Source organism: Fukomys damarensis, unplaced genomic scaffold (genome assembly GCF_012274545.1).
Source record: "Fukomys damarensis isolate Sample0158 unplaced genomic scaffold, DMR_v1.0_HiC HiC_scaffold_16, whole genome shotgun sequence".
Classification (NCBI taxonomy): Eukaryota; Metazoa; Chordata; class Mammalia; order Rodentia; family Bathyergidae; genus Fukomys; species Fukomys damarensis.
In genome coordinates, this window is record NW_022900928.1 from 134556708 (window position 1) to 134582332 (window position 25625).

General features: G+C 51.6%; 1 protein-coding gene and 1 long non-coding RNA gene across 4 annotated transcripts in view; one reads left to right on the forward strand and one right to left on the reverse strand.

The window, feature by feature from the left end:
- Hdac4 (histone deacetylase 4) overlaps positions 1-25625 on the reverse strand; it is a 250766-nt gene that overhangs the window by 224055 nt on the left and 1086 nt on the right. The window lies entirely within an intron of this gene.
- The window catches only part of LOC104856342, a 7009-nt gene continuing 6351 nt past the window's right edge, over positions 24968-25625 (forward strand). For both annotated transcript variants that reach the window (XR_778601.2, XR_778602.2), the window contains exons 1-2: positions 24968-25330; positions 25437-25592. This is a non-coding gene — a long non-coding RNA (uncharacterized LOC104856342). The remainder of the gene's footprint in view (positions 25331-25436; positions 25593-25625) is intronic.

Below are 25625 nucleotides of genomic sequence, written 5' to 3' on the forward strand. Positions count from 1 at the left end.
AAAAAAAAAAAAAAAAAAAACAGCCAGTAGTATAAGGAGCCGAGGGCACCAGCTTCCACAACTGCCTATATCCTACTGTTCCTGCTCATCAGCATCTCCTTTTACACACACAGAAAGGCACAAAATGTAACTGCACAATTTTAAAAACATGTTCATCCATGTAACCTTCTTGCCTTGAGGTTTTTTCTTACATTTACCTATCTATCTATCTATCTATCTATCTATCTATCTATCTATCTATCTATCTATTTTGGTACCAAGGATCAAACTCAGGATCTTGCTTTTGTGAGGCAGGCACAGTGCCACTGAGATAAATCCCTGGCCCTTTTTCTTACCTTTAAATGCACTGCCAAATTAAGGAGAAACACCTTTGGTGTAATTTACTCAGAGCCAAGTCCCATTACAAACAAGGGCTTTTGGAATAGTGTCCCCTGTGCAGAGAAGCAGAAGTGCATTGAAGGCTTCAGAGCAGAACAGAATCTGGGGAGGGCCTGGGACAGGCCAAGATGACAGCTCCTCCTAGGCAGGGCTGCGAGCTCACCTGGTAGTATGGCTGCGCAGGGCCCAAGGCCTCCTGAGAAAATCCGCTGGGGCAGGGGGTAGGATCCTAGCAGCAGCACACAGGGGACACTGGAGCTGGGAGCAGGGAAGTGCCCCGTCTCCAGTGATGGTGAGGACACAAAGGTCGGAGCCAGCAATGAGTGGTGGCACTGGGCTGCAGGGCAGACCTGCACACCACAGAACGGCTAGTCTTTCTAAAGGCACCACACAAATTCAAAGCCCACATGTGGGTGAGCTGGAGGGAAGAATCTATATTCTGTTTATAGGTGACCACCACGGCAATGGGCGTGGTCACCTCATCAACTGTTCAGTCTCTGACACTAGGCATAAACTTACATCTGGCCACAAAAGCCTCTATTTATTTTTATAGAATGACCCTAAATGCACACTACAGCCTATTTGTGTCCTGATCATTTCTTTCTCCAAGCAGCTGGATCTAGGGTTACCTATGGTCCTTCCCTCCTGCTACTTGGAAACTCTGAAATTACAGTTGACTGAAATTCATCAAATAAGCCATAAGCCTTACAAAAAGCAAAAGTCTCAGATGGTATAAAGTCTTAGGAAGATTTTTTTTTTTAAATTGCATTAAGTCAGGGGCTGGGAATTTGGCTCAATGGTACTGCACCTGCCTGGAAATCACAGGTCCTGAGTTCAATCCCCAGTACTGCAAAAAAAAAAAAAAATATTCAGCTACCACAAAGTGGCATGGCACAGCAAGAAAGGCATGTTCTGTCCTTCGTGTCCCTCAATCCACAACATGGCAAAGCTGACAATGGCTCCAGGTGTCCAGGACTCCCCAGCAGAGCCTCAGCCCAGCAACTGGTGGGGGGAAACAGAGCCCAGAGCCACAGCAGTGCAGAAGGACAACACCACTTCATGGGCGAAAAGCAGAAAGGAGTCCCCAGGAGAGGGTGGATCAGTACACCACTCTCCCCCTTCTTCATCAGCCTGTAGTAAGGCAAGAAAGAAGACAGGAAAGGCCACACACTAAGGGCAATGTGATATCGTCACTCACAGACAACCCAAAACAATCTACCAAGCGCTATTAAAATTCCTGCGTGGATTTTACAAGATTGGTGGGTGAAAGGTCAATGCACCAACATCTATTCAATTTCTGTGTCCCAGCAACAACAAACAGAAAGTGAACTTTGGGGAAAAGATATAATTTCTAATAGCATCTGGTATCAACAAACTTCCACAATTAAATCTGTTGAAGATGAACACATGCCTTATAAGAGAAAATCGCAACACTGTAAATTAAATTAAGGATGTAAATAAACAAAGGGGACTGGAAGACCCAATATGGTTAAGATGTCAATGTCCACCAAATCAACTGGTGTCAATACAGTCACAAGTAAAACAGCAGGCATTTTCTTGAGAACTGACTACATAAAAGCAGAGAACTGGGAGACTCATGCTGCTAGTTATTATGAAGTACAACAAATCATTAAGATGTGAGAACTGAAAACTCTACAATGAAAACAACACAAACACAGTTATGTGATAATAGCAAAACCTCTACTCCAACCAACAGGGGATAAAGAAGGTCTTTTCAATCACCAGTGCACATCATGAGCAAGATAGTTGCAGATATAAGGATTAAAGGTGAGGCAACAAAGCCTAGTTCCAAAGGCAATGCAGGAAAACATCCTCAACTGGGCAAGGAGAACTTAAATACATGGGCCTAAAAAGGCAGTGATCATAAAATTTAAAAAATGATAAATCATATTGCATTAAAATAAAAAAGTATCGAAAAATTCGGAACAAGAGATGCAGCCCACAGAGCAGAAATGATTCTGCCAACAAACGTACAAAAAAGAACTGGCACCCAAATACACAAATAATTCTTATAAATTGCTAGGAGAAGTAGACAACCAAATAAAAATGAGCAAAAGGCTAACAGGCACAAGGGGTGGAGAGGTGGGAGAAAGCCTGTAATCCCAGCCCCTGGGAGGCTGACACAGCAGGACTACAAATTTGAGCAATTCAGTGACTTAGCAAGATTCCATCTCAAAACTAAAACGAAACAAAACTGGCCTGGCAATATAGCTCAGCAGGAAGGTCCTGGGTTCAGTCTTCAATACCAAAAATAACAATGAGAAAGATGCTGGATACACTTTAGAAGGGAGGATGCCAAGTGGTTGACCAGCCCCTAATCTGTGATGGTGGGGAATGAAAATAACAAGCACAATGGGGCAGACACACCCACCGAAACTCAGGCACAGCAGCACTAGGCTCTGGGGAGGCTGGCGAGGACTGGGCCCTTCCACACACCACCACTTTGGACAGCCCCTGCGTAACAGGAACTAAGCTGAATAGGGCACCAGCAATGCCACCCTGGCCAAACCCAACAGAAAGACACCCTGTTGTTCCAGAAGACACAGCAGCAGCATCAAAAGCACCAAAAGCAGGACACCTCCCCGCTGTCCATCAACAGTGCTACCATAGAATACTACACAGCCAGAATAAACCACCACGCCTTTGTCAGCAAGGCAGACAGACAGCCCAGACACAGGGCCGAGCAGGGCAGGTGACACAAATGTGAAAACTGTGTGGCACAGATATACGACATGTGGAAACGTTAACATCTGAGGTGGGAATGCTGGGAAAATGGAAAAACAAGGAGGGTCCAGGGCTGGCAGCATGCTGCTTCTTGGGCCACGTGGAGATAAGCACGTCAGGGCGTTCCTGGTAGAAATTCATTGCCTGAACACTCCTGAGTTTGGCCTTCTCTCGTGCAGTGTACCTCAAAGGAAGTTTTGGAAATCAGAAGTAGGGAATCAATTACTGTAAGACCATCGTGGGTCAAGGAAGATCCCAGACAGTAAAACCACTTGACTGACTCAAGTCTGGGAGCACCATCTTACCCAGATTCTGGCCAGCACTAAGTATTTTATGCTTCTTGCAACTACCTTCTTACAATTACAATCAGCACTTGCACAGGAAATACGTGCCAGGCCCTTGCAACAAGCGTTGCAGAGGTGGAACGGGACAGCCGAGGCCAGGGCAGCACGCAGAGCAGCTGCATCAGCCCCTGGGGCCGACCAGGCTCTCAGAACAAACAGTGCATGGGAAATGACTTTCCATTTAAATATTTTAATTAAATGGTTATTTCCATTTGAATTTTATTAATTAAAGTAAATTTTAATCAAAATAAACTGCTGCCTGTGTGGTTCTTTTCCTATTTATGTGGTAAGCTTTTTAATAAGCACTTTTTTTCAATAAACATCCTTATTAATGAAATATGGGCTACAAGGGTTTGTAAGTGTGCCATTTCATGATCGCTGGCTCATGTAACAGAAGACTTCGGAATGTGTCCCCATAATTTGTTGGGATACATTTATATTTTCCTAATAGACTCTATACTTGAAAATAATACAATTCCATTTACTGTGCTTCAACAGGAGCAAAACACAAAGAATTTCAGACTCCACAAGAAGGGTCGGGATGAGGCCAGGCGAGGCTCACTGCACAGAGGGCTGCAGCTGCCCCCTAAGCGGCTCCTGCCACCCGTGTGGGGATGCTGAGTGAACAGCAGGGCAGTGTGCACCCCAGCTCCTGGGCTCACAAGGGGCACATGGGGACACAGCCGAGCACACACAGCAGCACCTTCCTCCCAAAGAAAACAAACCTCCCAGCTCCGTGGACCTTTCCTGATGTCCACAGCTACCTCAGTGTGGGAGAGACTGGGAGGAACTGGAACAAATTCTTGGTAGAATACTGTTCAGATCAGGAGTCTCAGGGAACCAAGCATCCAGTGAAACACTTTCCCCGCTGTTGGGGATAAGAGTCACGCAGACAAGCTAGAGGCTCAGGGATCTGAACTTGAGCATGAAACACAGGGCCAGGGGATCATGAGCCAGCTGTGACACTCATCTGGATGTGGCCCCAGAGCCTCACTCTAGGAGAGGGGCTTGCGGAAAGCACCGGGTGGTGGGATGCTGCAGCTGCCTTGGGGCTGGTGAGGGGTGCTCCTTCTACTGCAGCCTGCTGTAAAGTATAAACTATAAAACAGTTACTTCATTAAAAGCCATCACCTACCCATGCTAATGAGGAATGGGTTTATTTAATCGTGAGTGTTTTTTAGGTTTGTGTTAATTTCTCAAATAGTAAATATCAACAAACACATTTAACCAAGCGCTCTCCAGGACCCACTGCACTCTGCAGAGTGGTAAGGGAGGCTGGGCAGCTAAGGACCGGGGCTCTGCATTGTGTCTGCATTCTGGCTTCAGGAACACAAGTGACACCCGCAATGCGAGACAGGGACAGGCAGCCGACAGAGGGGCACAGGCCTGTCCTTCCTGACAGTGCAGCACCCCAGTGCATACAGCTCCACTCCCACAGATGAGCACAGCAACCCCTATCCTGAGTTTCATTGCCCACAGTTGACCACAGCCTAAAACTATTAAGTGCAAAATTCCAGAAATGGCAAGCTCCTGCACATGCAGTGTTGGCCACTCTGAGCAAGCAATGGCCTGGGCGCTGTCCCTCCTGGGACGCAATTCACCAGTCCCAGATGGCCACACTTGGGGTGTTCCCAGCCTGCTGCCCCAACTCACCAGTCCCGAAGGCCTGTGACAGGCACCCCAGTCACAGCACCTATGCCGCTCATCTCACTGCCCCTCCTGCTACTACAGGAAGATAGTGTCCTACTTCCTACTAGTTGTTGTTAATCTCTTACTATGCTGGATTCAGAAGTCAAGCTTTATCGATAGCATGCACATATGGGGAACAATAGTACAGGTGCGTTTGGTACTACTGGAGGTTTCACCTGTCCTGGAGCAGGGGCGGGCGGGCACTCAGTATCTCCACAGTGATTCACTTTGACAACAAGGGTGTCTCCTCTTCTTGTGCTCACTCTGCAGGTAATCCTAGTGGCCTCCACTCACTGGATCTCCATACACACAACAGGTGGACACCGTGCCTCTTTACAACTGGTTTTATCACAGAGGCTTTCCTAGGCTCCCTTTTCTCATTCAACAATACTCCTGGAGGACCCCACTGTGTGGCTGCACCAAACACTTCCAGCGGGCATACTATCATGACAACACTGAGGGAGGCTGCCAGGGCAGACATCCCCCTGCCTAGTGGGCTGTTTTGTCCATTTGTTTCCTGTACCAAGGACTGAGCCCAGGGCCTTCACACTGAGGTATATCCCCAGCCCCTTTTGTATATTTTGAGGCTGGGTCTCGCTAAGTCTCTGAGTTGACCAGCCAGGGCTCAAACTTGCAATCTTCCTGCCTCAGCTTCCCAGACTGCTGGGATTAGAGGTGTGTATCACCAACCCTGGCTCCATCCTGATTTTGTGCCCAATGAAACACAGCTCAGAGGGGCTGAGTCAAGGCTCTGGATGTGAACATGTGGAAAGCATGCCTCCTGCAGCCCTGCCTATGTCCTGTCCTCCCTCCAGCCTCTGCTGTAATGGATATCGTCTCTCTGTCTCCCACTAACCTAGCGGAACAGTTCCTACTAGCAGCACCTGCAACTCCTGAGCACCAGGCCTTGGAGCAGCTTGCTCTTCCTCTCCTGTCCCAGAAATCAGTCTCATTCTATAACTCTGGTCCCCTTCTCCACTTAGAAAAGGTCTCTGTACGATAAATGATTATTTCACTTGTCAAATGTTACATACACTTCCACAAAACTCTCACTTACTCACTGCTGGGCCAACAATACCTTGACCAGCTGTCCTCAAACTGAATTTAGACCATCGGACGTCCCTCCGAAGCCCAGAGACCTAGGACTGTGAGGAAGGGCCTGATGCCCAAATCCCTCTGGAGATCTCCACTACCTTCTTACTACATACAGTCCTGGATACATCTGGAACTCACTGTCCCCTCATTCTTAAGTATAAACAAACAATTTAACAGTCATGTAAGGCAAAGTGGCAGCAAGAAAAAGCGCAAGAAAAACAAATATTGGGCCAGGGGATGGAACCTCAAGATGCTATGGACCGCAGAGGAGCTCTGAGAAATCATGAAAGCAAGCCAGCAATGGTATGGGAGGTGCCGGGACCGTGAGGCAGAGCCAAGCATAAAGCCTATAGCCACATGACATCGACACAGACTCCAGCAAAGAGGGCAAGGGGCTCAGGTGCAAAGGGAATGAGAATGACACTGATGGAGGCAGTAAGATGAGGGGGAAACCTCTCCCAGAAAACAAGACTTCACCTCACTAAGACTTCACCTGTCACTAAGTAAGGTAAGTGTTGGAAGTTCCATACCATTAGGTCCAGAAAACCAGAGAGACCTCAAAGCTCCAGAGAAAAATCAAAATAAGACACCAAAAATAAGCAAAGTAGTCCCCAGCCTCAAGTTTCCTGTCAGTGACATAGGCCTGCTGAGTTGGTTTCTGCAGCCCACAGGAGAGTGATGGCTGGAATGGGGAACACACAGAAGCCAGGACTGTAGGGTGCAAAGGGTACATCTCTGAGGTCACAGGCAGGGCGGGATCCGCCCTGCAGCAGAGAGGCTGAGCTAAGGTGAGCGCTGAGAGGTGAGAGGTGAGGGAAGCGAGCCACAGGACCTCAGGACACTCACCCACCCTGAGGAAAGAGCAGCCACACAGAAGACACCAGCAGAGCCAGGCCGGAACTTGGGTAGGGAAGGCTCCCCAGGGGCTCTAGCCTCTCTGCTCCCCTCCAGATCCAACGCCCACTCTCCCTCCATTTTGGTGTCTCCAACACTGGAAACACCTGACAGACATGTGTCTGGGGCCTGCATGAACTGACCAATTGGTTGTCCTCACAGGGCTGATGCAGGCCACATGGTGAGCACACAGTGAGCAGGTGCCACCATAGAGGGCTGAGGGGTCCCTGTCCTGGAGCGAGTGCCTCCATGCAGGCATGGCCCAGCTCTGTGAAACGCGACTTCCAGGAGATGCTGCAGCACTGCCTCAGCGCTACAGAACAGCATTCACATCTCTCCTGCAAGCGGTATGTGAAGGACATGTGCTCCACCAGAGAGCTTGGCCTTCCCAGGACACCAGGACACAGCTCCACTCACCCAAAGGCAAGCATCCCAAGGTAAAACTGAAGGAAAGTCTCAGGCACAGCCCTGCTTGCCATCAGGTGGGCTCTTCCCACGTGGGTACTGAGAGGAGGGCCACACGCCCCTGGCAGTCACCCCACCTCACTGTGAGACCATCTGGACCACTGTCACCATTACACAGTTCCCCATCTCCGGCATCTTCCTGGTGCCTCTCAATGGCTGCTGAAATTCTGGGCAGGGTAACACCACTCCTTCCTGAGCCCAAGGAAGCATTGCCTGGCCATGGCTCCTCAGCAAAGCCCCATTGACAGTGCCCTTTCCCTGCCACACCACGGAGAAGGCAGGGGATGGATTTGGCTGGCTGTTGTGGCCTACACAGCAGGTGTTGGCAACACGGGCTTCCAGCCCAGGTGAGGTGATGCACACCATCAGCCACAGGCCAGTGGCCAGGCGCTGGTCCTCAAACTTTGTGTCCCTGAACAACAAGCATGGATTAGGAAGCAGCAGAGTGTACAATAGCAGATACACAAGGCCAGACAGGGTCTCCATGAAACCCAGCACCACTCTGGCACACTGATGACGATGGGACAAAACAGGGCGCCACAAGATAATGAGAAAAGGCCAGAGGCTCAGGAAGACCTCATGGAGGTCTTTGTGGGAAAAGGCAGTTGCTCCGGGTACATCCCTCCTTCTCACACCTCGAACTCCCCAGGCACAGCCACTCAGCACCAACCCTGTCACCCTCAAGCACACATGGCCAAGCACATGCCAGACACAGCACAGCCTCTGCCCCCAGCACCACATGCCATCCTCCTAAGGACAGCCTGGGACACATTGCTAAAGGACATGTGGATTCTTCCCCAGAGTCACCTCAGCTCACAGTGTCCCTAGTCTTGAAACTAAAAGCAACTGCCTTTGGCACAGGCTGCACAACCTAGAAGACAGTGGCCACCGCAGGTTCTGATGCCACCTGTCAACCAAAGCAGCCTGTTTCCATGCCATGCGGGGATCTGTCCCCAGGTGCTGGCTCACCAGGTATCAGCTCAGAGGCTCTGATCTGCAGCCCTTGATGTCCTTCGAGCACCCATGGGGCCTCACCCAGGCCTTGCAGGCTGAGACCCTGTCTCCTGCTGAGACATCCACATCTGTGGTGTCACAAGGTAAAGGAGTGTGATACAGGAGGCCCTGCCCTGCACACCATCTCTAGACCCTCCCACAGACCATGCACGGTGTACCACCAAGGTCCACACCCACGCCGGCCCCGGGTGAGCAGGCAGGAAGCCCAGTGCCCTTCTACTCTCACCATAACAGAGCTGGCAGAAGGACCCTCTGGGGCAGAACAGGAACAGCAATCCAGACTGGGGAAAAGCTACCCTGTATGCAAAAATATTGGCCATGGCCTGAGGACTTCACAGACACAATCTGAGAGCATGGCCAGGCAGAGAAGTCCAGTCATGAGTACACTGGAATGTCTCCTCTGATTTCCACCTGTTTCTGTCCCCAAATACCACAATCACAGTCCCTCACCTACTTAGGGTTTCCTAGCATCGCACAGACCTCTGCTTTTCTCTGGAAATAAAAGTTCTAAGAAAAAATGCTTTTTGGCTTTTACTTTATTTTTCAAAAAGACTGGGTGGGGATGGGCAAAGTATCAGGTAGCAGAAGTCACTTAGACAGGTCTCTCTGTCCAATAGGACACAGCACGTCCTTTCCCTCAGCCAGCATCTGGGGAATACTGGGGAGGGCAGGGGCCCTGTTCAGACAGGGGCTGTGCCCTGTGAACACAGCCTGGCCCACTGTTACTCATGTGGCTGTGGCTCAGGGAGACAGCAGGCAGCCATGGAACCCAGGGAGGGAAGCTGGACACCACCAGAGTGGTCACAGGAAAAGGGCCAGGGAGCAGAGGCTGGGAGTCCGAGATGGCAGCCTCCAAGGGTGGGCTCACTGCCCACCCTTGACAGACTGGGGCATCATGTCTATCACCATACGGTGGTGCCACGCAGCCACTGTGTGAGGGCCTCAGCTGTGGGGTCCCATCCTCCTGTCCCTGCTTCCCTGGCTCCTCCCCTCACCCACAAGATCCTGGCTCTTCACTCTTAACAGCTGCCGCCAGGCAGCAGCAGGCCAAGGATGACCTCAGGGTATCAGGCCCTTACGGATGGCCCTGCTGTCTCCTGGGTCTTCCTCCTCCATGGGAGAGCTCCTGAATCTCAATTTCTCCTTTTTGGAGGACTTGCCCAGGTAAAAACTTCCACATACAAACAGGAAAGAAGCAGACATCTTTGCAGGCCCCTCTGCAGACCTCCAACTTCTGCCTGATTGCAAGTTTCCCCCTTATCACTTCCTTCTTGTTTCTCAGGAAGGAGCCCTTCTGAGGGCCACCTCTCACATACCTGGGACTCTTAAGAGAAGCAGACCTCGAAAGGGCAGTCAGGAAGATGTGACACAAGGCCCCTGGATGCAGGGTGAGGAGCACGGGGAGGGGCAGCCAGGGAAGCTGTCCTCTGGCAGGCAGAGCAGCACATGGTGGATGACTGCCACATTCACAAGAGGTGCTGGGGACAGAGGAAAGACAGGAAGAAGAGCATCCAGGTGATCCACCAACTTTACATGGGCCAGGGACAGCTGCAAGGGGCTGGATTGGCCCAGAAAAGGAGGGAAAAAGAGTGTGCTGACATTCGAAATGCTAGTGATTAATAAATGAATACTTCTCGAATCTGCTGTGCCCACTCAGCCTCACCCCACCCTGCCCATCAGGTACCACCTTCCACCTCTACTAACCAGGCCTCCCACAGTTCCTGAAGGTTGGTCCCCAGCTAGGCCCCCAGGCTTGCTCCCTGCTCCCAAGGTGAAAGCCCGAGCTCCTGGAAAAGGGCCAGGGGACCCCTTGACAAGAAGCTCTGCACCAGCTCAAGGTTGCTGTGGCGGCACTCATCTGTGCCCGGGCACCCCTCCTGGCTCCCAGCTGGGCTGCTGATGCTGTCCTCTTGCCAGCACCCCAACAGCCCTGCAGAACCCCAGAGGACCTCCCTCAGACTCCTGCTTCCTCTCCAGGACTCAAAGTCCAAAGACCCTCTGAAGGTCCAGCAAGCAGGCTCTCCTCCACCATCAGCCGCCCTCAAGAAAGGATGGACAGAACAATGCCTGGGGACAAGTCTCAGTACCACACTGAGGCACAGGCAGGGGTGGAAGCAGCAGAAGTCTGCTCAGGAGCAGGCTGCAGGCTCACCACAGGACAGGAGGAGCATGCAGAGCACAGGCTCCAGCCCATCCTCAGCCAGGGACGACAGCGCTCCACTGGCTGGGGTCCATTGTGAGAGGAGTGTGGACTCGGGGTCAGCAGGGATACCCCATGGGCTGAATTTGGCCTGAAAAATGGGGCAGGGCTTTATTTGTTCAGGCAGTGACAATGATCAGCATGGTCAGGGCTGGGGACTTGGACCAAGGTCCAGGAAGAAATCACACACAGGAGGCACAAGATTGGCACAGTCCTGTGTGGCCATAGTCCCCAAAGGTCTCCTCTAGGTCACACACGTGCACATTTAATGGTATATAATCAGTACAGCATATTAGCTGATACACTATATTCACATTATGTATTTAGTATATTGCTGCGTTAATTATTGCTGCTATGCATTAAATCACATTCATATTGGTATTCCTATTCACTACACATGTCACATATTCCAAAATATAATACACACACATTTTACATGCATGCATGTTAATTACAACATCGATAAGCATCTGCCTCCTCCAATCTTTTCCTTCAGCATTAGCAGGTGCTTCTGTTCACCATGGGACTACAATAACCTGTACTTTATGATAACCACTTACAATAAAAGCAAACAGAATAACTGTTTAATGGGTATAGTTTTGCAAAGCAGAAAAGGTCTGGAGGCCGGCTGCATGACCATGTGAACATTTTTAACCACTGAACTATATCCTTACAAGTGGTTAGGATGACAAATTTTATGTTGTTTCCTACCACCATTAAACATTACTTTTAATTTTAAAAACCCAGTCTCACATACACACACAAATCTAATAAATCAGACTGTTTAGTCCCATGGATTCCTTCCCCCCACCGTCCCCACTTTGGAGAGGCCTGCTGCCTGTCCTTCTTCACTCAGCCTGTAAATCCCACGTCCGGAAACAGAGAAATGCACTAAATCAAACCACTGCTCACGCAGAGACCACTTCCCACTCCCCTGTGGTCACCGTTCGGTAGCAACTCCAGCATTCAAAGGAGCAAACACTGGCTCCTGTCCAAGTGGCAGTAACTAAAGTAACTAAATGACAGCATCCCACCCGGGACAGGCCCGCCAGGCGGCTCGGTGCACTCACAGCAACAGAGCTGACTGCAGCCACAGGCTGAGCGCACAAGGTCCAGGGAAGACACCTGTCCCAGGCTGAGCAGGACACACAGCCTTTCCTGTCCTTCCCCATCACTTCAATGGCACCAAACAGCCAGGGGCTGCCAAGGACTCTGAGCACGTCTGTTTAGCATATTCTAAAAATGCAACTTACAGTTCAGCAATATCCTTTCTTTTTATGTAGTCACTACAACACAAATATGCCTCTTTGTTATCTCTAACTACATCTGCAAGCAAAACACGCTCTGGCTAGGAAGATATAAGTTCTTCGGAATTGAAACCCATTTTTCAAATCTGAAAGAGATGGAGAAATGAAAAAAAAGAAAAAAGAGCGGATAAAGGTACATTTTATCCCCATGCAAAAAATGTAAATGAGAGCTGACTTCATCTCCACACCCCCAACTGGAAATGATGTATGTAACTTGTTCCCAAGTGGTTCCATAATTACTACTTAAGTTCTATGACTGTACCGTGCAGCAAGTCATCTTTACCAAACACAGTGTCATTTACTTCTAATGCTGAAGGAAACACTAGCATCCCGGACTCAGTGGCAAGAGGCCTTTCCCCCAGGCACTAACCGAACTTCGAGATGGCCAAGTCTTTGTGGTGTGGCTCACTAGATGCTAGTACAAGGCCAGCTACTTCTGCCCCTACCCCCACCTTGTGAGCCAAGGCAGCCTCCTTCATTGCCAAATGTCCCCGGAGAGGGACAGGGCAAGAACCCCTCCAACATACAGTCCTGAGCGACACAGGTCACTACCCCAGGTCCTGCCCCACACACACGCCTTCACCAAGACCTGCTTACTGGGCACAGTATACCCACAGCGAAGCCAATTGCACAGTGCACGGGCAGTGGCTGTGTTTCACCCAAGAGCACCAGACCCCTGTACTCTGGTCAGTAGTTAACTCTAGCACAGAATCACACCAACCACAGCAGCTGGCTGCCCAAGCTAAGCAGGGTGCACACCCACATAACAGATTAAAATTAGGTATCCTAATTATTAAACTGTCACTGTAAAAGCTGGGAATACCATTTTTTAAAAAAATGAATAGAATTAATTGATTTTTATTTGCTTGCATTTGTGATACTCAGCCTGTCTTTTATTATCATGGCAGTCATTAAAAAATGCTTCTGCCACATATGCAAATTAAATTATTAGTATTTTTCCCAATTACAATAACAGCTTATTTGTATTGCTGATCTATTCTCCCAATTTAGTTCCCTTAATATTAATGATCTTGGAAACACGCTAATAGAAAACACTCTCAGGCAAAGTAAGAGACAAAATTTCCATTATAGACCTTCCTAATCGTTTCACTACAGGGCCACCCAGCAGTGACCCACATGGGCCACACAGACAGCTAACCTCCAGAGCCACAGGCTCCCCAACTCCTCCCTCGAGGCCTCACAACAGGGAGAAGCCACCCAGGGCTTCCCCAGGTAAAGCACTGACAGCGTATGCTCATCTGAGTGCCCGGTGAGGGCCTCTGCAGTGTGACACATCTGTGCTGGTCGTGGGCTAGGCTTCATGTCCTGCTTCTTATCTGTCAGCTCCCTGACCTTGCTCCCCATCTCCCAATGCCCAGAAGACACACTGCTTTCTCCTGATGCCCAGTTCCCAGCTTCACCAAAGCAGCAGCATAACAGGAAGTCTCCACATTGATGCAGGCCCCGTCTTCTGGCCCTCACCAGTCACAAACTTCAACTTGGAGGTCTGACGACTTTTCAACAAACTGTGAGTTAGGAATCCAAAGGGCAGCCTAAAATGCTGCCCATCAGGAGACTGAGCCAGGCCTGCAGAACAGATCTGACGGCCCTCAGGAAGACAGGAGCCATCTCTAAACCACGTAGCTGGAAAAGGAACCCCAAACCTGGCTCCTCCAAGAAACTCAAGAGAAATCAACAACATATATATGGTCCACAGGGAAGTGACAGACAAGCTAATTTTCCAAACCCAGTGTGCTGAAAGACTGCCTGATCTATCAAATACACCTGAGCCTCTTTGTTTCAAAGAAAAGAGGCTCCCACAAGGCTACAACCCCAGCAATTGAAACGTCCCCTGCATGAGAGGAAACTTAGGAGGCAGCGAGACCCTGGGAGAATGAAAGAAACAGGTATGAAGTGGAAATGAGAATGCGGACAGGTTGCACTGAATCCATATCACCCTGCAGAACGCACAGCACAGCGTTCTCCCTGGGTGGAAGGCCCAGGACGAGGGCAGCAGAGGCACAAGCCATGCAGAAGAGAAGGCAGTTGGGAGACAGAAGCCTGTAGTGGAGGCTCACACGGCACCCAGACACGTATCCAGCTTGATGCAAGGCTGCACGGCAGCTGAGTTGGGTATAGGGTGTGCTCCCCAGACATGGAAAGGAACACCCCATGAGCATCTTTCAGCCTCCTACCAACACCTGGTTCATGCCAAGTCGCACTGACATACCCAACCACCCACACCCGTTTCCCCTACACTGAACATTCTAAACCTGGGACCATGATGGTCTCCAAAGATTCACTATTTCCCATAAATTACTATCATAATACTCACAAAAACAACATTTTAACAACATAACAGCTTAAGTGAAACTTCTAAATTCACTAATTCATGGACCAAGAACCAACAAGGGAGACAATGGGGACCCTGCAGAGGACGCCCTGACCTCTCTGTGCCGGACCTGGCACTGATGGAGTCAGGAGTCCAAAGGCACCAGCTAGCCAGCCTGAGGAGGACAGGAGGGCAACATGCCCTGCAGGGACAGGAGCTGAAGTGATGACGTCCTCGAAGACAGCTCTGCCCACCTGCCCCTCTTGCTGGCCACTCATGAGCCAGCAGCTCTGCTTCAATGCCATCTCCTGTGGATTGGCATGGCTGCTGCCCAAGGCCCACCTACTCTAGGAGAAAAGCTTCTCCCCAGCTCCTCTCCGGGCCTTTGAGAGAAATCAGCCACCTTCAGCCCAGACTCCTTCACACCACAGCACGCAAAGAAAATGCTCTGACTGCTGGGCACCTGGCATGTATGGGGTCTGAAAGAAAGGGGCTCCCGGCCCCACCATGCCCAGCTCCCATCGGCAGGTGTTACCAGAAGGCAGGAGAATGGGGACCAGGGCCAGGGGCACCTGTTCCCCTGAAGGCTCAATCTCCAGCCCAGTAGTGTCCCATACAAGGTACAATCACTGCCCCAGGGCAGGCAGCAGGCGCCAGCTGTCTAGAATATGCCTCTTCTTGCCCTGCCTCTATGGACCCACACTCAGGACACATGACAGGCCATAGGGCCCCTCTCGGTGGCCCATCCAGCAGGACAGGCCAGGGACAGAGCATGGTCAGTGCCGAGGAACCTGGGAGGTTGTGATCATACAATCTGTGGCTACAGTCAAAAGGGCCATCTAGCCTACAAAAAGGCCTCTGCAACAGCTTGGTCCTGGCTGCCCCAAAGCAACCTAAGGCAGCAACAAATAGAGGCCAAGGGCAAGAGCCCAGGAGTCCTCAAAAGCAGGACCTCAGCAACGTGGTCAGACTTGGGAATACAAACTATGGAGAGCCCTGAAGGTGAGGCAGAGACTGAGATTCATTCCAGGCAATAAATGTCTGGGAGGGATGCCATGACCAGAAGGGAGAGAAGGAAGACAGAACAGGTGAGAGGTGGGAAGACTGGAAGTTGGAGTGCGAGGCTCACATCAAGAAGGGTCAGAGGATCAGACCCAAGCCCCAAGGGCACATCTGGGCTCAGTCAAGTTCACAGACATGGTGGGGGCAGGAGTTAGAAGGACCACGGGTACTGATCAGAAAACAGATGGCACAGAGGAACAAAGATTAAGAGACAGACACCTTGCACATGAGGTCCTGACCACAGGGGTCATGGGATCATGTGACACATTCATAGCCACCTTGCCAAGAGCACCGTCAGCTGAGGGTAAGGTCCCATGGGCACCCAGGGGTGGAGGCCTGGATAACTGGCTGACACCCAGGCTGGAGCCCACAAAGACTGCTGAGGGTGGAAACCTACAGCCGATCCGTTCTGAGCCATCCCTGATTATCCAAGACCAGCTTCCAGGCCACAACTACAGAGCACAGGACACTGGAAAAGGAAGGTGGGAAAATGGTAAGGAAAACCCCTGGGTACCAGCTTCACAAGGGCCTGCCTGCTTTCGTAAGTCGGTGCCTGTCCCAAGGTCCTCGCTCTGGGAAGGGGAGCATCAGGCACCTGGCCCACCTGCACCTGTGGGCCCTATGAGTGCACAGTGTCTCCATGCAGAGGAAAGACTGGGTGAGAACAGCCTTCCAGAAGCCAGGATTTCATCACCCCAACTGCCATAAGATGGACCTGAGTTCCAGAAGCCCTGCTGTTCCTCACTGAGCGGCTGTCTAGAGACGAGCACCTGCTTGCCTCAGCCTACCAGGAAGCACGTCCAAGGAGTCAGATGCTCACTCCACACACGTGGGCGTGGCATGTGTATATACATAATTCCACGCATGTCTGCATGCATACATGTACACAAGCATCTGTGCAATGTACATAACATGTACACTTGTATGTGCACATATCCGAGTGGACACGCAGTGGGAGCCTCAGAAAGGGACACAAGGGGACTACGACAAATGGCCTGGGTGAAGTCATCTGCCGAAGCAGCTGCTGGGCCCACAAGTGCCAGCATGGCCACAGCAGGGGCCAGAAGATCTTCCTGTACCTGGGCACAAGGCTGCCACCAGCTTCAGCCCTAACAGTCTTGGCCGCAGGTCCCAGCCCATCCAGCCCGGCCCTACCCAGTGAGATCCTCAAGCCAGCTGCCACTCAGTGCCTGGAGAGCCCTCTACCTCCCACTTCAGGAAAAGCTCCTGGGTAGGCTGTGCAGTTCTGCAGTCCCTGCCTCTCGCTGGCTGGGCAGATAAGAAAACTGAGGCTCAGAGAGGATGATTTGGTGCCACCCACAGCTGCTCATGTGCAGGTGCACGGGGACTCACCTCTAGCCCACTCCTAACCGTTGAGCCCCACACCACTGGGCTTTCTGGGCCAGAACGGCAACCTGAATGAGCCCTGCCCTTTCCACCTGGGGAAGAGAGCTCTGCGCATCCCAGCTGCCACTAAAGAGGAAAAGGCAGGGGCTGGGGTGGCTGCCAGCTCAAAACCATGACCCTCACCACGGAACTACCCACGAGGGAGCTTCGGCTTCCTCAGTGGTCTGTTGGGAGGAAGGGAATCCACTCAGAGGGGCAAACAGGTGGCATAAATGGTAGCACAGTGCCTGACACATGGCAGACACAAAATATGGCAGGTGCAGCTGGCCCACAGGCTGCAAACCCAAGGAAGGCAGTGATGCTCATTCCTCTCATGTATGTGGAGGTCTGGGTTGCCAACTCCTTGTTTTGCTTGATTCTGACGATGCTGAGAAAGACATTCTCACATCCACTCAGCAGATGAGATCCAGGTGAGGGAGGCTGGAGGCTGTGACCAGCCCCACCCTGCAGACCTGCGAGTCCACATCCTGGAGCTTCTTGGTCTGATCACAAGCTTACTCCTTCCAATATAGCCTTTGCCCGCAGGAGGAAGACACAACCTGCAAAGCTTTGGAACAGCACTGGGCCCCTACCCGACCCACCTCTGCACAGGGAAGGAGAGCCACTATGGGCCCAGCCCTTCTCCTGGGCACCCACAGATGACTCGCAATGTTGGCACTAGAGCAACAGCCACAGAGAGCTGCTGGGTCAGTCAGTCAGGAAGCTTGGCCCTGGGTCTCAACCTGGTCCATCTCTACCCTCCTGCTTGCTCAAATCCCAGCCCTGTGCCTCCACCTGCCTGGTGGCAATGCTGGGGCTCGGTGTCACAGCACTCTCCGCCCCGAGCACCACCAGTCCACATGGAGCCCTGCACCCCAGCCCCCAGAAGAGGCAGGAGTGGAGATCACCCTGTTGCATTCCACAGTCCGTGCACTTTGCAACCAGCCATTTTGGCCACATGCCCCAACTCCCAGGGGCGGGGACCGCACAGAAACCTGCCAGAGCACTCCTGCGGGCCTTGTTGAGCTCTCCGCCCTGCTGCAGAATTCGCAGGACCATCCCTTCTCCATGAGGCTCAAAGGGCTCCCTGTGGGACGAGATCTGTGTAGCTTCCAGGACGAGCCTGGACACACTGCGTTCACCAGAGAGCTGTTCCAGAACTGCTGCCAAGCGTCACGAAGCACAGGGCTTCAGGAGGACACTGGCAGCCGGCTCCCTCTTCCGCTCCCACTCCCTTCCCCACCCTTCCAGACAGCAGCAGTTTCCGCAGGAGGAAGCCAATTCCCTAGCCAGCCTCCTCTGCCCAGCACAGCGCTCACCAAGCCTTCCTCCCAGCCTGCAGAACAGAACACTGGATGCACAGGGGCCGGGCAAGGGGGTCACAATGTCCCACTGAGGCCTCAACCCAGGGCTGCCTCAACACCCCAGTGCTACAAAAAAGTGTCCACACCTGCAGGCACCTGCACAGCAGCTGGACCCCCACCAGCAGAATTAGCAATAACCCACAGCAGCTCTGCCCACAACCTGAGACCACCCAAGGAGTGAGCAGAGAAGAAAGACAGGTCCCACCACCATGGGCCTCTGCTCTTCCTGCTATTCCCCACCTCAGCAGGCAGGTTCTGAACTGGCTTCACAGCCTACAGTCACCATAGGATGAGGGAAGACGACCCCCTTTGGGAAGGATTCAGGGGACATGCTGTCCACAACCGATTGCTAATCCCAACTCATAAAGCTCCAGGAGGTGAGCTGGATGCTCTTCAACAGGCCAGACCCAGCCCACAGCTCACTGCCACCATGGTGGAGGCAGCCGCCAGCAGCACTGCCCCGAAGATCTTGGTGGGAACAAAGAGGATCAAGACCATGCAGGTCAGCTGCTGCTTCAGACACCAGGGCCATCGCAAACATGCCTGGCAGTAAGTATGGGAGACTGTACTGTACAGAGAAGGTGCTTCCAGCAGACCAAAGTCAACCCAGGAGCCCCAGGGACACTTCCTTTGAGTCCCTCCAACTGAAGGGCCAAGGAAAGAATTAGGACAGACCCCTTGTGCTGTAGAAGTGCTCCCAAGGAATGGGACCATGCCCACCTGTTACCCTCTCTCCACTGCCCATCCTAAGTGAATTCTCTAGCAGCCGACTGTAGCACCTCCCGACCACTCCCTATGGCTCCCTCAATGGGCCCAAGGCCGCCCCCTTGGTTAACTGTAAGGATGGCTAATTCCCCTGGTGGCCAGCTCCATCTCCCCCAGAGGTCCATGGCCCAAAGCTGGAATGGAGACCACAGGACTCAAGGAGGTCACGGGACTCAAACATCAGTTCTGAGGTAAGTAAGTCCTCAAGGTCCCCCAGGCCGTGGGGAAGGTACTGTGACAGTGCAACAGGGATGGCCCTCCGGCATTGGAATCTGGTCCACAGAACAGATGACTGGTGGAAGGCTGGCTCTGTTGCTTCCACAAGTTCCCAGCAAGCTTCAGACCCAAACAGCCTCTCTCAGGGTCCAGGGCAGCCATATCCCATAAGGGGAACCGAGCACCTCTGGCTCCTGCTGTGTACACAGAGCCCTCCACAGTGGCACCACAATTTAGGCACATGCTCTGGTGGATGGCCACATCACAGGCCCTCTGGGGGCCTCCGCGATACACCTGACAGCACTGCTGGACAGACCCAGAGACTGAAGTTTGCTCAGCGGGTCTGTTAGACACCTGCGCATAGACACTGCGCAGGTACAGCAGTCCTTCATGGGGACAGTCCCCTCCATCCAGCATGCACAGCCCTCCCCCACTCCAGCCCTAGAGTCCTGGGGGTGGGCTACAACCTGGCCACAATGGCCTGTCCCCTGATGGTAGCCCCAGGACTCCAGACTCTGGTTCAAAAGGCCACGCCCACCTGCCCTCCCCTCCCCCTCATCTGGCCAGGCTCCCACAGCCTCTGACCCAGAGCCCCTCGCCAGCCCAGTCCCCCAGCACTGCACACCTCCCACATGGCCCTGATTTTCCCACACAGTCGTGCATGCACCTGTGACTCCCTCTCCTCCTCCTCCTCTCGTCCCCACCAACACCCAAGCCTCTTGCGGGCAGAGGCTAGCTCCTGGGTTACCTAGGTGCCACTGTGTTGGCCACAGCAGGTGTTCCATGGAGTCCTGTCTTATGAGAATCCAGGTACCTGGGCTTGGGTACAGAATGGGGATATGCAAAACAACTGATCAACTAAAAATATTCAGGAAATGCACTCCCAAGGACTCCCCGCTCAACAACAAAGAGAGGCCAAGAATGTGGCAACCACAAAAACTCTGCCATTTCCTTCAGAACCGCTCTGGCAAGCAGTAGCCCATAGACCCCGCGAGAGCCATTCTGAAGGGAAACTAAATGCATCACCACTGGAGCCACACTCCCACTTGGAATGCTGGTTCAAGCTCTTGGGCCATAAGAAACGATTTATTGTCTCAAGCTTAAACATCAATCCAACAAAAGCACTTGACTCACACAGACGGGTACTTCATAAACAGTAGTAAACTAACAAAGCCTAACACTCCCTTCTTCAAACACAGCAGATTCCAAAATGTTTATATACACAGCTATATTAAGGTATCAAATTAAAATCACAAGGCTGAAAAGAAATGATCAAATGATGTCATTAACTCCAGATTAAAACAGGGAAAAGTCTTTAATAAAAGCAGCAGCATACCACCTTGAACGCCACATGCAGATCTGCCTGGAGGACGAGCTATGTACCCTGGCCTTGGCCCTGGCACAATAGCCCATCTGCCACTCGACAGCTGTGCAAAAGGTCCTTCTCCCTCTCGTTCCTGCTGCACCACAGAATCCACTCCACTTGTATTTATGGCATCTACTTAAAAGCGAGTAATCTCTAATATCAGGACTGAGAAGTTCTCAGATTTGTGGAGGGAAGGTTAGGAAACAGGCAGTTCCAGGGCACGGGAGGAGCCCACAGAGGTGCTGCAGGGGAGGGGGCCTCACCCACATCCCCCTGCCACGGCGCACCTGTGCTGGACATTCACTCGTGGAGTGCCTATGCTGCCAGGTGCTGGTGGGTACAGGGCAGGCAGGAGGCTACTGGGTCTCTTGACTCTATGAAGCCTTTAGCTAGCAAGCAAGATGACATCAAACAATTAACGTCGCAATGAGCTACTGGAATTGCACAACTGGGGATCCTGTTAGGAAGGACCAAGAAGGATGTTATGCTAAAGATGAGCAGGTGACCAAGCATGCACATAAACCAAGGTATTAGGCAAGTCAGAGGTAAAGAAAGTAGTCCAAAACAGTGAGCAGTGTGTGCAAAGGCCCAGGGGCCAAAGAGGACTGAGAGAAAGCAAGGAAGCAAAGCAGTTAGGGGGCTGAAGCTAAACAAAAAGGGCAAGCACCATCAGGTGAGACTGGAAAACCACAGGCTAAGATTAGGCAAGCCCTCTGGAGTCCTTGGGATACTAAGAACAAGGAGAATGGTGGGTACTTTACTGGAGCTGCTGAGACCCATGAGGCTAGCCCCCACCTTGGAGAGTTTGCAAGCGACTCTGAGCAACAAATACCCCCAGCTCTTCTAAAGCTAAGCCCATTTATCACCTTCCCAAGGACTCAGTTCTTTGCCTTTGTAAATAATGGGGTTGAAGAGTGTTTCCCCCAGTGGAGATGTCAACATTTTAAAAAACTAACTCATGCTAAATTATTGCAGGAATGTGCATGCAAGACCAACTGCACAAAATGACAACTTTTCTCTGCCACTGTGCCCCTGACCCCCCAGACAGCCTGCACACTACCTTGGGCCCACTTTTCCCATAACACCTGCACGCTTCTGCTGCTCTGCGCGCATGGGTGATACCACAGGAGGGCGGCACCACGTACCTGTCACCTATCACTCGTGTGAATGACCTAGCCTAACACCTGCACATGCCTGGCTGGCAATGGGCTGAGTAGTCTTCCCTTGGATGAATGCTGGGACAAGGAGACAATCCACAGCAGCGGGACACAGAACTGTGCTGGAGAGTAACTAAGCAATTACTAAGCGTTATATAACAATACATAGAGGTCTCTCCAGAGCAAAAATAATAAATAACAGCCAAATCTGATATAGGGCTGCCAGGCCCTATTCCAAGCAACTTCCATACACAGACTGATTTAACCCTTGCAGAAGCCTTGTGATACAGAAACTTTGTTACCACAGCAATAGACGTTATCACAATAATTCGGCAGCATATGCGGAGTCTCTTTCAAGCCGACTTTATCAATAAATTCCTTATTTAATTTTTCTTATTTGCCATGGAGATTCACACATCTACAGGCTCTTATTATCTTGCAACAAGGGAACTCATACTTTTGCTATTGGTTTGAAAAAGCTCTTTACATATTGACTATTAAACTCACAAAGACATAAGTTGGCTTTTTTTCCTATCTCTGAACCCTGCTTATGGCACTGGGTTGGGGTGGAACCCAGGCGAGCACACTAACCACTAAGTGACAACCCCAGCCCTACTGTTTTCTTTTAAATTTTTTATGCTGCTTAATCTCCAAGGCTTCTGGCTGGTTTCAGGATAAGAACGGATTAACTCAGTAGTTCTTCAAAGTTTTCGGTCCTCAAATGTGTTCTTTCAACAAAACTTTCCAAGGGTAATTGACAGATCAAACTTCGAGCCCTGAGCAGCTCTGGGTGAAAGAGACAGAGCACAGCACAGCACGGGACGCTCCCACTGCAGCTACCTGTCTCCAGGCAGCTGGGGGTTTCTTGGGGAAAAGTCTAAGAGTGGACGGGGATCAACCACCCAGTGCCTCACACAGGCATGGCAAGTGCCCCACCGAGCCACACCCCAGCCCAGGGCTGCTAGGATGTCTTCAGTGGGCCAATGCCACACACAGACAGAAGGCTAGAGGAAGCCAGAAGTGCTTCCCAGACCCTCACAATATGTGCAAACCCTAACACCTCCAGGGACAGCCAATACAACACTGTACCCCGACAGCACTTCACTCCTAGGCCCAGAAGCACAGCCAGGAAGAGGGATCAGCCTTTGAGACACAGGGAGGGGAGCCAGACACCCCATTCGTACTCCCCTTGCAAGCCCAGGCTGCAGGGAAGGATTAACAAGACGGAGACAGCCACTGCTTAAAACATCCATGTGGCCCCAGTCAGGTGCTTATCCGCCAGCTACCAGTTTACACGACGACTACACGACGACGACAATTGCTCGGACACAGTATTATAAGCCTGCTCCAGGAAAGGCTTTCTTATTTCCCCAGGGGCTGGTACAGGGTGCTGCACAGCACAGCACAGGGCGCTAACCTGTCCTGCAGCTGTGTGACAGGGTCTTTGTGGGGACCATCTGTGTACCACCCTGGGCCTGCCTTCCAGGAAGGAGGTGGCATGCCAGGAGGTGACAGCAAGGCCATGAGCCCCTGTTCTGCCCCCATTGGACCCACCCTTTTCACTCCAAGGCTGAGGACTGTGGACTCTGAAAGGGCTCGGTGGCACTCCTCCCATTGGCCCTGTAAGACTGAGTCCAGGTCTGTCCAAGCCCGGGCTCTCGGGACATGAATACAGGTGCTGTACCCTCCTCGAAGGAGGGGCCCAATGACCAGAGCCCACTGCACCACAGGGAGTGTGCTGGCCACCTACGATGGGCACAAACTCCCCCAAAATCTGCCTTTCCCCATCCCGGCACAGGAGTGCCTCAGGCTAGCACCAAAGGGCCAGGGACTCGTCTGTGGCTGCAGTGGCAGGGGCTCAAAGGCTGGGCATTCTCCCCAGCCACGGCCCTCGACTATCCCAGGGCCCTGAGCCTGGCCACCATTGGCACCTGCTGCCTCCCAGCAGCAGCAATTCTCGCATTCTCTGCATTTCCCTCCTCACTCCATCAGGTATGAATGCATCACTCGCCAGCAGATTTTGAGCTCTGAAAGCCCAGCCGTTTTCAATAGAGAACGGTATGGACAAGTTCTACAGGAATGATGAAATTTCTCTTCGGCTCTGGCAATGAGAACGGCACAAAGTCGCCTTTCCTTTGGTGCCACCCCCAACATCAAAGGATCAGAATTCAAAGCCATTCATGCTGCATTGAAACCTCACAATGAAGCTGGAAAATGGAAGTCGATTACTGGGCATAAATATGCAGTAGTTAGAAGGAAAGAGTCATAATGAAATTAAACTGCAGCAGCCCCACAATGTGTGGAAACTTCCAGCACCAGAGTCCTGCTGGCAGACATGGAGAGGGACATCTCCTAAAGCAGGTTTCTGACCTCTCAAAAGCCCAGCATGGCAGATCGAGCTGCATACAGCCAGGGTGCCATGTGTGGGGCCCACCTTGGCCACAGTGGCCCCTGGCCCGGAGAACATGGCCCCAGAATGTGTGGTTGCAGGGCTCTTGCTCTGCCAGGCTGCGGGCCGGAAAAAACGCGCTGTCTGCGGCCACTTCAGCACATCTGTCTTTGGTCCTTTGGCCTTCCAGGCCTGCAGTCCGGTCATCTTGCCTCTGCCCCATCCAGGGCTCCCCCAGGGACTCTGTCATCACCTTCCCTCCCAGGAGAAAGCAAGAACCCTAAAGAGGGCAGTGTTCCATCTGCCTGCGGAGCACACCCTGCTCTTTCGATTGATTATTGCTGTCTTTAGAAAGGTATTGGCTCTTTAAAAAACCGCCCAGGGCACAGAAAGCTACAGAAGTCTCACAATGTGTCGGGTGTGTGTTTTTAAGGCATGAAAATACTTCCCTCCTACACAAACCGGAGTTCTTCTGGGGAAAAGATGCCACCGATCCCAGGGAGTAGAATATCTGGGAAAGCTGATCGGTCTTAAAAATAGATAACTGAACACAGACTAGAATTTGCAGGGCTACCTGAAAAAAATTACATTTCACAGATTTTTGATATCCAAAACTCCATTCTGGTGAAACTTCTAACTGGGTGGCATTTTGCATTTCCAATTATAATAGAGTAATTGTGTTGCCATAGTTACTGCCAAATTCTGCAATAACTTTTGTTGCCTTGTAACTGCTGTAGTGTATATTTGCGTATAAGCAGCTGAGTTTTCTCCATTCGACCTCCCTCCCTCTTCCCAACCAGCAGCAGCAGCACCAACACCACCGTCACCTCTCCCGGCTGGACTCTGAAACCACCACACCAGCTTTCATTAGGCCGTCCCAGAATCAAGAGCGGAATTATCAGAAGCAATTAAAACTCCACGCAACCGCGATCATATTACTCAGGAAAAAGCGAAACCAGGTCAAGGTGCAAGCCGCCGGCACCCCCCAAACCCGCCGGGGCGCAGGGCCAGGGCTGTTTACAGGTTTACTCCCAGGCCTTAAAAGCTTAGGTGGTTTGTGGGAACGGGAGAAAAGCCTGAGAAGAGAAAAGCGGGCAGGCGAAGCGATTACATAGGCCTTTCCTCCCTCCCGGCAGGCGCGCTGCTCTCAGCAAGCAATTAGGTAGGTCTCTACAGTAATGCAATTAGGATTTAGTTAAGAAAGTCATTACTTCTAAAATAACTTAAGTTTAATTTCTGCAACGCTTTATTTGAAAATTGTGTCACAGCAGGTCAATTTACAGCATGCAATAAAGAAAACACTCCCTATCAGCTGCTGCAAGTTATTACAGATTTTCGATGTACATTAAACGAGTGCACCCGGCCTTTCCAACGGATACGCGCGATCTCCAGCGACAACAGGGTCACCCAATTTCGCGATCAAGGTAAACACCGGCGCGGGGCCGGCGGCGTCTCCG